Consider the following 10,003-nt stretch of genomic DNA (forward strand, 5'->3'; position numbering starts at 1 on the left):
AGGCCACGCTAGAGGCAGAGAAAGGCACAGAAGTGGACAAATCAACTGCAGCTAAGACAATTAAATCTAAGGATAATATTTATGTTTCTTAGAGATAGAAGCTGTAAGAAACTTATAATATTCATTTTTAAAGATTTTAATACAGCTCCATTTATGGGCTCTACTCCTGGACACGATTAACCAGGCTTCAGAGAAACCAATATTTGCTGGTTTTCCCTCCAGGACTCAGCCAAGCACCTTGGCTGTCTACAAATACATGAGGGTGTGCCGGGGCTCCGCACCCAGAAGGCTCATAGGTCCTGGGGCTGTGGAGTACCCCAGGTGTCCCCTTGAGCTGTCCTCAGCAGCTTGCCCATGTCTAGAACCACCTTCAATGAAAACAAAGCTCTCAGTTCTGAATTTGGACCCTCAGGGCTTCAGCATCACTGACTGCTGTCAGAGGGGACAGTGCTGGGCTGGCAAGCTCCAGGGGTCTGCAGTTTTCCTGTCTTAGAGCAGCAGCAGCATTCTTTCTCCCAGCATGTTCTCCTGGCCAAGCCAGGGCCATATGTTCCCTTAGTCCTGTGGCAGAAGGCAGAGTGATGAGTTTGGATAAACCAGGATCCATCTTTTAACCTAACGGGAAGAGCATTTTAGAGAAGGGGGCTGTCCCATGCCTGGATGTGGGCTTTTAAGCTAGTACTTCTGAGCTACCTCAAGACAAAGCAAGGCATCTTGATTGAGAGTGGCATTAGCTGGGTATCCTAGAAACATCTAGGGTTTTCTCTTTACACTCTGTTGAATGAGTCTGAGGAGACTGGGCCTTGGGATTGAGTCTTCTTTTGCTGCCACTCTCTGCTATCTGCTCTCAGGTCTGTGAGCTAGGAGGATGGCCCCTTCTGGGCTCATCTGCTTTTTTCCCAAGCCTGGCTATGTGCGGGAGATGAGCCAATGTTCCTTAGTGATCTTCTTTGGGACTTGAGCACTGCCCCTCATTCTCCCAACTCTTCTGTGTGTGTCTTGTCTCCAGTGCTGGGGCATGGACCCAAGTACAGGGTTGTTAGACAGTGGTGGAGCCGTGGCCACAGAGCCTACTGGCTTGGAGCAGCTGGGTGCCCTAGATGTCACAGCAACCTCTATCCTGAGATGCTTGTGCTGCTGGTGGGGATAGGAGGTTTGCTAGCCGTTGAATGGCTTTGAAGCCCTGCCTGGAGCACACGGGTAGAAGAACACTCATTGAGCTTGAGCAAAGTGTCCAGAGAGCATGGGGGTATAGGATACAATGGCCCAAGGTGGGAGTTCAGCAGGTCAAGGGCTGCCTTGGCTCTGCCAATGGGACAGGAGCTTCAGAAGGCAAAGCTGAAGCCTCTAGTGGCCTCGTGTCTTTCCTTGGCAGAAGATGTAGCTTTCTCCCTACCCTCGCTCAGAGTCCCTGCTTTAGGGCTGTTTGAGCTTCCCATCCATGGTAATATCCCAGCAGGATCACAGCAGCATGCGTGGGGCAGGTGAAGCACTGCAGGTCTAGGAATCAGAGGCCTGAGGTCAATCCATTCTCTGACTGTTATTATTAACAGTGTGACCTTGGGCAAGCTACTTAACCTGTCTGTGCCTCATTTCTTTATCGTATAGTGGAGATAATAACCCTAATTTCAACTTCATAGGGTTGTTGTGAAATTTAAGGGAGATGATGCATGTGTAGGCAGTTTGTGAACAACTCTCAGGAGAACAAGGTCATTGGCACCACATTGAAACTGTGCTGTCTGAAGCTGCCTCCTGCTGCAGCAACTGGGCCAGCAAAATGCAGCCTTAAGGGCAGAGAGGATGCTTTGGCCAGGAAGTGAATCTCAGGAACCACCCTCTCCCTGGGGCCTTGCAAGCCTCCAGCCCCTTCCCACACCCCAAGGTCTGGATAGGGCAGCAAGAGGGGCTAAGTGATTGTGTAATGGCCACATCTGTCAGTGCTGGCCAAATGATTTTTCTAGGAGTCAGTGAGCTAATGGCCCAGCAGTGGAGGGAGAGCTCCTAAGTGGAGCACTATATCTACTCAAGAACATAAGGGCAGCGTGGCCCCAGGCCTCCAGGACTCAGAGAACAGCTGCTCTGCCCGCAGCCTTAAATTAGCGCCTCATCCCACCTGCTGCCAGAGGCCAATCTATAGGTGGCAACCAAGGTAGCCAGTAGGGAATAAGGAAGCCCGGCTGAGGGTGTCACCAGACCTGGACTTCAATCTAGGACCTCGCACCACACACTGGCTGTACGACCTTGGCAAGTCCCTTGCCCTCTCCCAGTCTCAGTCTCCTCATGTGTAAAAATGAGGCAGTGAGAATCAGATTAGATGAGATAGTGTAAGGCACTGTGCCCAGTGCATGGCAGTTATTGCTGCAGAGGTCTGTGAGCTATCCCAAGAGATGGCTATGAAGGAGAGACTCAGACTGATGAGGGCAGAGGAACCCTGTGGGCTGAGAGAGAAGCCCTGTAGATAGAAGGCATGCAAGAGTGTGGTGATCCTGGGCACCCGGTGTGCTCTGCAGGCCTTGTTTTCACCCTGAGAAGGCATGAAAGTCCTGTGTACAGGAATTGAACTGCAACTACATCTTATAAAGTGTTTCCAAAGAGCTACATGTATCATAAATTCTCCAAATATTGGATGCATATTTTTTAAAGTTTTTATTTTGAAATAATTTTAGGCTCACATGCAAGTTGCAAAAATAGAGTTCTCATGTACCTGTCACCCATTTTTCTTCAAAGATAGTGTCGATAACCCTAGTACAATGATGAAAACCAGGGAATTGACTTTGGTACAATACTATTAAGTAAGCTATAGACCTTATTTGGATTTCATCAGGTTTTACATGTGCTAATTTTTGTTGGGGGGGGGGGAGGCAAGTAGATAATAAAAACTCGTCACATATATATTTTTGTGTAACCATACTAGAATCAAGATACAGGACTGCTTCAGCAGACTCACCCCACAACCCCAATCCCTGCACCCACTGGTCTGTTCGCTCTCTCTATGCTTTTCTCATTTCAAGACATGGTGTCATACAGTGGCTACATGCTTTTTAAAAAACAAGTGTTAAACATGATGAGTTAGCACCTTGACCACAGACAGTAAATGTTAACTGTATACAACATAACTTCTAAGGGGCTCTGTCAGATAACATGTGGTGACATTTATGAGACAAGGAAATTTATTTTTTGTTATGGTTAGTTAAATCTATATAACATAACATTTACTATCTTAACAATTATTGTGTAAACAATCTCCAGGAGTTTTTCATTTTGCACAACTAAAATTCTACACCCATTAAACAATAACTCCTCATTTTCTCTTCCTCTAGGCCCTGGCAACAATTATTCTACTTTCTGTTTCTATGAATTTAACTACTCTAGGTACTTCATGTAAGTGGAATCATGCAGTATTTATCCTTTTGTAACTGGCTTATTTCACTCAGCCTAATGTCCTTAAAGTTTCATCCATATTGTACCATGTATGAGAATTTCCTTCCTTTTTAAAGCTGAATAATATTTCACTGTAGAACAGACCACATTTTGTTTATCCATTCATCCATTAATGGACATTTGGGTTGTTTCCACTTTTTGGCTTTTCCGAGTAATGCTGCTGTAAAAATGGGTGTTCAAATATCTCTTCAAGACTCTGTTTTCAATTATTTTGGGTACATACCCAGAAGTGGGATTGTTGGATTGTTCTAGTATCACTTTTTCAAGGAGACACTGTGGCATTTTCCACAGTGTCTACACCATTTTATTTCCCACCAAAGGTGCCCAAAGGTTCTGATTTCGCCACATCCTCACCTACACTTATTTTAATTAATTGATAAAGGCTATCATAATATGTGTGAGGTGGTTTTGATTAACATTTCCCTAATGATAAGTGATGTTGATCATCTTCTCATGTGCTTGTTGTAAAATTGCCTTAAATATGAAAAAGTCTTACTGATGAAGATTCTGGAAAGAATAGAGTAGAATATGAAGCTGATGTTGATTATGTCTTACTAACTTTTTGGAATAAGTTGTCAAGAGGAGATGGAATACCAGCCTGCTTGTCTTGGCCAAGGGATCCATGGCAAGCTCCAGTATACCACTTGGACACATGGATTTTCTCTGCATTTGGATCATTGTACTATATAACCTTCAGAAAAAAAAAGGAAGGGGATAAACGATATCTTCTCCTCATTGCTGACCTTCCGTATTGTGGTTTCTCTCTCTGGAAGAGGCCCACTGGGACTGGGTTCTGTATATCTGTCCAGATATGGGCATATGTACATTCCCTTTTTCCACATAAATCATTGCATATCATGCATATCATCCACACTGTTTAGTCATTGCTTTTTCCTTCTTAAATACATATTTTGGGAAGAGTTCCACATTAATGTGTATTTTTCCTCTTCTGGGATGTTCTTCTGAAGCTAATTCTCAATCCATATGTCTGTATTCCTTCCATTGATGCACATAGCCTCTACCAGCTTCCCTCCACGTTTCCTCCCAGCATTTGGCCAGTGTTCCTCCACTGGATTATCCTGTGCACAGATGGACGACCAACGCCGGCATCAGAGTGAAAGTGGAGTGAAAGCAGAGGTGTTTTTGGTAGCAGTGTACCTAATGATTTTGATCTTTTTCCTGCTTTAATTCCACTTTATGATTCAATTTCCCACTTTACGGTTGGTTTTTCTTTTTCTTTCTTTCATTTTTTTAAGATAAGAAGGGCCAGTAGTCTGGTATAACACAAACATTGTTATACTGATAAATACATCGATACTAAACTGTTAACTATTTGGCTTAAAATGTCCATTCTTCAGCTCATGTTCCAAAGTCCTAACTTTAGCAGGAGGAAGTTGATTTAGAGGTTGCAGTATAATGTATGGAAGTTCTGGGAAAGTTAATGTATTAATGTCAAGGGTCAATGTCATCCCAAGTGAGAAGAGCAAAGCAGGGAAAGGCTTGGGTGCAGAGAGAGGAGTGGAGAACCTAGTCTGAGGGCAGACAGGGGGTGCCTTGTGAGCCAGTGTGAGCTTTGACCTGTAGATGATGCTGGGAAGTATTGGAATCTGAAGGGATATTGGGTTGACTTTGTCTTTTATTATAAAAAGAATGATCAGTTATGGATACCATCTATGTGCCAAGCATTCTATTAGATGCTTCTCACATATTATTTCTGATGCTCACATAAATTTACAAGGTAAATATTGTTTTTCTCACTTTATATCTGAAAAAAGTGAGGCTCAGAGGGTTTAAGTGACTTATCCAGAGTCATCAGCCAGAGATTGGTGGAGCCAGAATTGTCATTTGGGGTTATGTGACACCAGTGCTCTGGTTCTTTGCCTTCTGCCACTATACTTACTTTCCTGCTGTCACTTTCTTAAAGCGGAAGTCTGTTCTGTGGCCAGCATTAAGCTGTTATGAGACCTCCTGCCTTGTTGGAGGGAGGAGTGTCCTGCTGTCTGTGTGATGGTTGGCGGATTGGATGGCACACCTTTCCCACAGTATGTAAGCAGCCCCACCAAAGCAGATGGCTTGATTCTCTGCTGACATGGGGAGTCAGGTACTCTACTTGGTTCCTCTAAGGTTGCTACAGGGATCATGCCCCTCCCTGAGCAGACTGGGTGTCCCAAGCATGGAGCTGGAGCAGAGCTTCCTGGAATGTGGGCTTCACTGTACACTGACATCAGCCTGTGGAGACAGCTGGACACTTCTGCACAGCCATCACATATGCCTGGTTCAGCACATGGTCACTGTGGCCTTTCTCCTATTCTGTCTACTATCACTTCTGCCCTGGCTCCACAAGCTTCCCTGTTCTGGGCTGATTCTAGCCCATTTCCTTCAGTCAGGGTCCAGCAGGAGCCTCCCATGGGTGATGGAGGAGAGCTTAAGACAGGCTATTTTCAAGCATGTAGGTGGGGTGAAGGGAGGCCAACAAGAGGTGGTCAATCACGCAGGGGCCATTCCCACCCCTGGACTCAATGGGATGGGAGGGCATTGAAATCAGTTGATACTGTCACTTGGAGAGGGGTGCTGGACAGGAGCACTGTTCCTTGGGGAGGATCTAGCTGCTACTGGCCCACAATCTCCCTGTGGGAGGGCCAGGGGAATAAATATTCCTGCCCACTTTCATTCTGCTCCTGACTCCCTGCCAGTTCTCCATTACCTCACTGAAAGCCAGAGGGCAAGGGAGCCCATGGGTGAAGCAGTGTGGGCTAGAGGATGTGGAGAGGGATGGTGGAGGCCAGCTGGAAACTCAGCACAACACCATCCCTCTGGTGCCTTTGGGATGTAAATCTGATTCAGTCTCCTGGCCTGGCCTGTCTTGTTTGGCCTTCTACCACTCCAACATGGTGAGGGAAACTTGACCTTAGTTAACACTCCCCTGGCCTCTTGGGAAGTTTGTGGGTAGGTGGCAAAATGGGGACAAATGTGGAAGAAAGCATGAGAGTTCGGGAAAGTCCTGAGCAGAGTTACAAAGGTCTTTGGGGCAACTCTGTCTCATCTTTGGGGAACACTGAAGTCGTCTACCTCCCTGGCTCTGTTAATTTCCAGAGCACTGGCTCTGCTCTGCCCTTCCCTCTCAGTTTAAGTGGTCATGAATTTCTCATGGAAATGAATGGCATATTCACTCTCTTGCTTTCATTAACATCCATATCGCTTTCTCTAGATGTCTTTTCAGAACTGGCTCCCCAGTGCTGGTCCTGGGTCAAAGGCATGTGCTTCTTCTGAGCTTCTTCCTCCTAGGAACCAGGTAGAGTGATGGCTGCTCTGAGATGAATCCAGTGTGGGGCTAGTGAGATGGAGCCTGAGGACAGAGGAGGGACAGCTTGATGGCAACCTCATAAGAAGCCTCCAGCCAGACACCACCCAAGTCATGCCCAGTTCCCGACTCATGGAACTGTGAAACAATAAATTATTATTGTTTTAGCTGCTAAGTTTTGGGATCATTTATTATGCAAAAATAGTAGAGGAGACTCATTAAAACATGGAAAGAGGAGCAGGACCTGGGTGTCAGTTGGCAGTAGGGGTCGTGGGAGTCCTGCCTGCCTTCCAGAAGTGGGAGAAAGGGAGAGGACACCTTTATGGCTGGGCATTGTCTGACAGCCTCACCAGTCTCTGAACTGATATTAGCTAGAGCTCAATGCCAAAGCTGAGGGACAGTGGAAGACTACTGGGGTGGAGGAGGCTGGGGTCCTTTTATTACCAACTGAGCTCAATGTCTATTTTATTAATAATACATGACTGGTGGTGATGTCTGTGAACTAATGCTTGTCTCCCAAGTCTAATTGTTCTGTCGGGCATCCCTCCTGTAGATTTATCATTCTGTCTCTGTTCTTTATTTAGTAGTTTTATTGCCAGTGATTAGTAATGGCATCAGTTGGAGTTCGTCTTTATGGGGAAGATTCATCCCTGCTTACTAGTGGGATGAATCTGGAATGAGCAGGCTTGTAGGGGCAGGAGACTACCCCCCTGCTGGCTCCCTCCCCAGGCCCCCTGGTGCCTCCACCACCTCTGCTGCCTCCCCTCCTGGCCTCAGACATCTGTCCAGGATCTGCTCTGCCTCATTGCCATCAGAGTCAGGGAGTGTGAACAGCTTCATACTTTTCTTTCCCTATGCCACTGTTTAGGGGAATTTAGAATCCTAACATCCTTGAGTTTCCCTCTCTGCCCGACTCCAGCGGCATCTCCATTATATTCTTAGGAGACTTTTAAAGTTACGAGATGCCCCCGTGGCAGACCTGGGAGTTGGAGTCATTTGCTGCCAACATGCAATCTAATATTCCCCTCTGCCTGACCTACTATTGCTGCCTGACCAACCTGTGCCCCAGGGATAGAGCTTTCTAACTTTGGATGAACCTGATCTTTTGTTACAGCAGTCTTTGATGAGGTATACCTCTGCACATTGCCCAGAAGCTATCAGGCCCAAGGCCGAGGTCCAAAGTGTGGTATTCCCATCCCCAGTATAACCCACTCAGGCACAGACAGTACTTCTTTCCTGATGCACATGTTCCCTGCCTGATTCTTAAGACCTAAATGGGCCATAAAGTGAGCCCCTTCTGTTCTTATTGAGCAGATGTGTGGAGCACTGCAGTGGTGAAGCAGGTTGGCAGTGAAGGGTTTGTGGGGAGGAATGCGTTCTGTGGGTGGATGGAGTTGCTTCTGCTAGTGAGGGCAGGGGGAGTGGAGGAGCTAAGCAGGAGTGTTCCAGGCTGGCTCCTGAGCTGGCCTTGAGTTAGCCTTTCAGGATCCCTCCCTAATCTCCCTCCCCCCACACACATACACATACACTGGTGCAGGCTGCACAGCATGACTGGGACAATCCATGGTGTGGGCAAAGCAGCTCTGGCTTTTCAGTTGGACAAACCTGGAATTCAGATTCTAGTTCTACTCCATGTGTGCACTGTCCTCAGGTTTTTCTTTAGCATGACAGAGAATAATAGCTTATCTGTAGGGTGCTCATCAGGCTCCTAAAAACCAAGCTCAGCCCTTTGTAGTAAGGGGGTCAGGCTGGCTAGAGCCCCCATGGTTTTCCATGCTGCTTGCTCTCTTACTTATAAGCTGCCTCCTCCCTGCTGGCCCCAAGGGGTGCTTCTCCTTTAATCCAAGCACAGACACTCTATTTTTCCTTGTTCTCTACAGCACAATGGAACACAGCAGACATAAGCTGGAACACTCTATTGTTTTGGTGTCTACCGCTCAAAATTAGTGGCTTAAGACACTAGTACTCTACCTCATGGGTTCAGTGGGACAGGAATTCAGGAACAGCTAGGCTGGTAGCTCTGGCTCCAGATCTCTCAGTCAGTTGTCCTGGGACAGTCAGTAGCTGGAGCTGGCAGGTCAAGGGCTGGAGTAGCTTGAGGTGGCTAGACATCCCTCTCCTCATGTGGTCTCAGGGCCTCTCACATACTCTGCCATGTGAGCTAGTCTCTGAAGACACATAGGGTCACTTCCACTATGCTCTATGAGTGGGGGCAGTCACAATGGCCAGACCAGGGCAAGAGGAATGGACACAGACTCCATTTCTTAATGGAAGAATGATAAGCTCTAATGGGAGCCCTTGGGATGGGAGATACTTTCACAACATCTTGGGAAAATACAATCTGCCACATTCATCACATGGGGAAATGGACTGCAAAGCAACCTGGGACCTGGGACTAGCAGAGCACAGGGGAGCACGCCTCCTTCAGTTTGAAGGCCACCATGACTGTCCCTCCTCCTTCTGTCCTACCCCATGTGTTGAAGAGAGAAGGGAGGGAAAGAAGAGAAGGAGGGAGAGAGGAAAGGAGGAAAGTGGAGAGGAAGGAAGGGAAGGGGGGGAAAGGAGAAGGAGAAGGAAAAAAAAAGGAAAAGGAAAGGAAGAGAGACCAGGGGCAGCTTGGTAATCCCCAATGGGACAGTCCCTGTTCTCAAGGGGTCAAGGCCCCAGGAGGTCTGAGAGCTTGCCTCCCTCTTCCGGGCCCACCTTTCATGATCTACTTTCTATCCGAGGTCCAGCCTCTTTGCCCATTACTGACACCAGGGAAAACCCTCTGCTTAGGAAGTCCTGCTCTGACTGTAGGCATGTGGACTACCCTGTGGCCTGCACTGGCCAGGGAGTGCTGGTCCACAGGGCATGCAGCTTCACTCTGGGGTCCTATGGAGGGTGTTGACCTCTCATCTGACCAGTCCACAGCACGAGCAGGGAAAAAAAGCTCTATTCCTCTGTCTTTCTGACAGTTTTTTCCAGCGAAGTCCATAATCTTTTCTCTTCCATCTGGCCATGACCATGGCCTTTCCACTTTGCCCAGGGCCTGGGTGTATGGGCCTTCTACCTACGGGCCTGTCAAGCTGCTCCTGGTCTCTTTATTCCTTCCCTTTTCCTTTTTTTCCCTTCTCCTCCTTTCCCCACTTCCCTTCCTTCCTTTCCACTTTCCTCCTTTCCTCTCTCCCTCCTTCTCTTCTTTCCCTCCCTTCTCTCTTCACATATTTACTGAGCATCTACTATGTTTAGGTGCTATGGATAAAGTAGAGAACAAAATAA

This window comes from Rousettus aegyptiacus, unplaced genomic scaffold (assembly GCF_014176215.1).
Source record: "Rousettus aegyptiacus isolate mRouAeg1 unplaced genomic scaffold, mRouAeg1.p scaffold_m13_p_6, whole genome shotgun sequence".
In the NCBI taxonomy this organism is placed as follows: Eukaryota; Metazoa; Chordata; class Mammalia; order Chiroptera; family Pteropodidae; genus Rousettus; species Rousettus aegyptiacus.